Below are 5451 nucleotides of genomic sequence, written 5' to 3' on the forward strand. Positions count from 1 at the left end.
GTGGGAAGGAAGGATGAAGCTTGCCAAGTTGTATCTCTCCTATTTGCAGGGAGTGTTGCATGGATATTTCAAATCATTTCCTTTTTGTTAGTACCTAATCTCCCAGCTGTTCTCTCACATTGGCTCAAATGCGGGGAAACAGTGGGCCTCAAATGTAAAAGCCATGGGGCTCCTTTAAATTATGTTGTCTTGCTACATTGTTATGTCATGCTGACCCAACCTCCAGTGCCAAGCAGAATGGAGGGAAGAAAGGAATTTAGTCTGATGATGAATTTAAAGGAAAATGAGCTGTTTTTAATATAGTGCTTTAAAAAGGGGGTTGGCCCCTTCTTGCCTTTTTTTGTGGGTCAAGAATTCCTAGGATACGCTCTCTTTTCTGGCCCTTGCTCTTGTTTCTGACCCTTGAGGCTGAGATAAATGGAAAATGTTGGGTATCCAGCGTGAAGGGACAAATACAAGCATCTTCAAAGTAAACTAATGATCAGGGCAGCGTGGAGGTAAGGTAACAATCTCACAAGAAGGAAGAAAAGTTATGGCTCAGTTTTTTTCTCCTTCATGAAGAAATTCATGTAAGACTACATCTGTCCACACATAATATCAGTATAATTGACCAATTTTGTGGGAAAAATCAATGGAGGCAGTCTGGGATGGGGGGAGTGGATTATGGAGACCTAACAACTGGGCTGAGGGTCCAAAGTTTGCATCAGGTTTCTATGCCATTCTGCCGTGTTACATGTAATGTTCTAGAAAAGACTCCTGCCCAACAGGGACCTGAGGAATGAGACTGACCAAAGATTACAGGTCCATGGGAATGGGAGACTTGAAAACATTGATTCTGAGAGTAGAAAACGCTTTTGATTTTGGTTATTCTTCCTACTTGGCAGGATTTTCATGGGCTTGAATACATGGCTAATCTGACATTAATATTATTATTAATTTATTAATCTGACCCTGAAAGGCAATGTGATAGAGTGGGTAGAGAGCTGGCTTCAGTGTCAGGTTCAGGTCTTGCTTCTGATACTTATTGACCAGTAGGCTTTTAAAGAAAGTTAACTTAGAAGTGTGTAGGTGGAAATTAGGAGAGATGAGGCAAGGAGACCAATTAAATGCCTCTTGAAATACCAGTTCTGGGGAAAGTCACTTTCATTGTCCCAGATCATTGTTTAAGACTTAATTGCAATAGGGATGTGGATCTGCTTTGGTAAAGCGACTTTCTCTGCTGGAGTTCCCGATAGTAAAGAAATCGCAGGTCTGATCTTGTAAAATAAGTTTATAGTTGAAAAGACCTGTTGGGAAGGGGAAAGGGAATAAGCATTTCTATAGCACCTACTTTGTGCCAGGTACTCAACTAAATGCTCTTTGCAAATGTTATCTCATTTGATCCTCACAACTATCCTGAGAGGTAGATGCTGTTATTATGTACATTTTCCAGTTGAAAGGTTAGTATGTATTGTGTGAAATGCAGATGAAAAATGGGGAAAAAGAATAATATAGGAGATAGGCAGATTGTTCAGTGGTGGAACCCCCTTATACTTACATACATCATACCATAACTAATTTTAGGAACAATAATCCATATTGGGTTTCACCTAGAATCCTTGTTCTGCACTGATGGCCACTCAGACAAAGAATCATTAATGGTCAGGTATAATGTCTAAAAGATAATGTTAAACACATAAATGTGACTAGATTTTTTTTAAAACTTAGAAAAAAGTAATAGGGGAAAGGGGAGGAGGAGGAGGAGGGAGGAGGAGGAAGAAGAAGTTGAAGAAAAAGAAAAAGAGGAGGAAAAGGAAGAAGGAGGAAGAAAAGAAGAAAATGGAATTTACTTGTAGTTTCTGTATTAAGGAAGTACATTCCTGGAAGATGTTGGTATCCTCCAAATTTTATCACCTTGGGACAAAGCTCTAGCCACTCCTTTCTAAGTTTTAGTTCTGCTTAAATCCTCTACTTTTTCTTGGCCCCATATGCATAAGGCATTCCTCATCCCTTCTAAAACAACTTGAACTGTTTTCCTATCATAGAGCCAAAGAATATGAAAACTGGTCCCTGTTCAGACTTGACATCCCATCGGGCCGCCTTGGGATCATCAGCATTCAGGTAACATGGTGAGCTAATGCTCTCTGTCCCTTGCCATGCATTGTGTGTCTGAGTTACTCGACAGGAGCCTACAACAGTGGCCTTGGCTGGAGAAGGGAATCAAAGCAGGGCCATCCCAGCAGCTGCAGGTTAATAGTGGTCGAATTACACTCTTGGAAAACAGTTTCCCCCTCAATGCATTATCTGGGCCATTTCAAAGCCCTTTGTCTCGGCTAAGCTGGCTGCGGGTGATGTTTTCAGGCCGGACTTGCAGAAAAGATGTATTTTCTGACAGGGAGAAGGTCACCAGAGCAGAGGCCATTACAATGTGCTGCGGTCAGGTCGGAATTTCCCAGCTCCCGATCGATGTGGCACTAGGGCATTACTCAAGCTTTGGGATTAGAGCTCTGGCCAAGAAAATGCTCTTCAAATTGGCCGACAAGTCAAAAGCTGTGGGAAAGTCATCCTCTCGCTTACCCTCAATCTGTACAGGCAAAACTGGGGATCCAGGGGTCAGCAAGGGTGCAAGAAGTCTGGACAGAGGGTTGACCAAATGCTAGCGTTATGGGGGAACAAATGGATTTGGAAGAAACTGGGCCTTATATCTCTATTCTGTGACCTCACCCCAAATTTCCCAAGAGATTGATAGGGAGGCTATATGAAATGGTAGAAAATACCCTAAAACTAAGGATTGGGAGATTGGGCTTCTATCCCTGGCTCTGCTCTTGATTTTGAGAATAAATTTATTTATAACATAATAGATCTAAAAAGAATCTTGGAAACCATTTAGTCCCAGGGGTTCTTAGGAAGTATCACAGCCTTATTTACCACTATCTGTGCTATCACACAAAATGATATTTAAAAAATCGTAGCCTTTTCCACATCCAGCCAACTTGGCCTAATATCTGGGATCCATGAATAACTTAGACGAGGGAAAACTTTGTCTTTATTTTCTCCAACCTCTAAATGCAATTTAGCATTTTCTTTGCATTTCAATATTGGCAAGCAACCACAATAGTATTAGCAGCACGTGTGACTTGGACACTAATAGAAATCACAGATATTTCCTATCACATTACAGTTGTTGGAGGTAGCTTGAAATACAGTTTTTATTTTACATCACCTTGAAATTGCTTTAATTATTAAATATGTTTCTAGATATCACATGATCACAGTTTTCCTTTTTACAGAAATTGTATTTAGATCTATTTGAATCCCTTTGTTATTTTGTATATTTAAAAACCTATATTTTGAGTTAAGGGACATAGAGGATTGCCCACAAAGGTTAAGGTCCCTCTATATAGTTTAACTCCATTAGTTTACATATGAAGAAATGGGCTGAGGAAGAGTGGCAGTTTGTCTTTAATTATACAGGGAGTTAGTGGAAAAGCTAGACGCCAGAATCTCAACCTCTAGATTTGTTGTCTAATGCCATATCATACAACTATCTCTCAAAGCTGTTGGAAAAGTTAATTAATTCCTGAATACCTCAGTTTCCTCTTGTTACATAGAAATCATATTACTTTTCCTACCTACCTCTCAGGGTTTGGAGAATTAAATGATGCATGTGAAAGAGACTGGGAAATCTGAAAGTACTGTATAAATGTAGGGATTATCATGATTCTTAGCAATTTCGGATGCTTTTCATCCCTGGGCCTCTTTCACGTTTTTAGGTTGTTGGAGATCCGATTATGATCATCTTCCTAGATTCCTTGACAAACCTGGAGTGAAAGAAATTAGTTTATATCAAGCTCAGAAGGTTGCCAATATCTCTCCAGGTAATGATCTCTGGGGCATTAATCTGTTCTTGCAAAACTGCTCATCTCCAGACTATCCTGTATCATTATCATTGTCATCATTATTATTATTATTTCATCCACACCTGTGATTTCACTGTTATGTGAAACTTCTGCTGTGGAAAAACTCTCTATTGATGCAAGTTGGCAACTTGGATGGGACTAAAGACTTAGAGAGTTGCCTGAAATATTAAGATATTATATTATTATGATCACATAGATAGTATGTGTTAGGCACAAGTTATTATTGTTCAATTGCTTCAATCACATCTGACTCATTGCAATCCCTTTGGGGGGGATTTCTTGGCAATTTTATTGAAAAGATTTGTTATTTCCTTCTCCAGCTCATTTTATAGATGAGAAAACTGAGGTAAACAGAGGTAAATGACTTGCCTAGCACTTCATAGCTTGGAAGTGTCTAATGAGTCTTCCTGACTCCAAGCTGGGCACTCTATCCACTCTACTATTACCCTTCTATCTCCAAGACCTGCCTTCTATCAAAAAATTTTTTCTATCTCTACAACATCTCTCTCATCTGACTCTTCTCTACTCAAAAAACAGTTGTTTTGGTCCTTTTTTGGTCCTATTGTTGAGATCCTTTTTACCCATTGCCTAGATTATTGTAACAGCTTTCTGATTGGCTTCCCTTCCCCAAGTCTATATTGCTATAAAGATAATTTTCTAAGCACATATCTAATTATAATTTCCTCTATTCTGTAAACTTCAGGAATATCTTATTGCCTTTGGAAAAAAATATAAACTTTTTTTAGCTTTTCAAGCCCCTTACATTCTAGCCCTGACCTATGTTTCTAGCTATTGTTCTTTTCCTGTAATCCAGATAAACTTGGCTTCTCTCTGATTCTCACACAAATCACACCATTTCTGAGTCTTTGTACTGATCATACTCTAGGAATGGAGTACATTTCCTTCTTATCTCAATCTTTCTTTAGAAATACCTTTCCTGGTTCTCCCTCAAGCTCAAGCCCTCTCTCCCAAAAGATTGTGTACCTAATTGCCTTTACATTTTAAAAAAATTTGGGATATATTAATGATGTACACACACATATATATGTATGTATATATATATATATATGCACATATCATTATCTCTCCCCATTCCTATACAAATTACTTAGGAGAAGGAATTGTTTCATTCTTTGTACTTGTATTCCTAGCATTGAGCATAATGCCTTGGCATATATAATAAGCATTTTATAAATGCTCATTCACTCATTCATCTGTAATCTATTCATTCCTATTCTTTTCTGCTAAAACATATGCTGCTTAGACCAGGAGATCATTATATATTTCAACAACAATACTATATGATGACCAGTTCTGATGGACCTGGCCATCCTCAGCAACGAGATCAACCAAATCATTTCCAATGGAGCAGTAATGAACTGAACCAGCTACGCCCAGAGAAAGAACTCTGGGTGATGACTAAAAACCATTACATAGAATTCCCAATCCCTATATTTATGCCCACCTGCATTTTTGATTTCCTTCACAAGCTAATTGTACAATATTTCAGAGTCTGATTCTTTTTGTACAGCAAAATAACGTTTTGGTCATG

The 5451-nt window shown here is 38.5% G+C and overlaps 1 long non-coding RNA gene across 1 annotated transcript; it reads left to right on the forward strand.

Annotated features, from left to right (window-relative positions):
• The first annotated feature begins 284 nt into the window (after positions 1 to 284).
• On the forward strand, positions 285 to 5204 carry LOC116422560. Its single transcript, XR_004233219.1, has 3 exons — positions 285 to 497; positions 2025 to 2100; positions 3753 to 5204. It is a non-coding gene; the product is annotated as an uncharacterized LOC116422560 (long non-coding RNA).
• Positions 5205 to 5451: the final 247 nt, after the last annotated feature.

Source organism: Sarcophilus harrisii, chromosome 3 (assembly GCF_902635505.1).
Source record: "Sarcophilus harrisii chromosome 3, mSarHar1.11, whole genome shotgun sequence".
In the NCBI taxonomy this organism is placed as follows: Eukaryota; Metazoa; Chordata; class Mammalia; order Dasyuromorphia; family Dasyuridae; genus Sarcophilus; species Sarcophilus harrisii.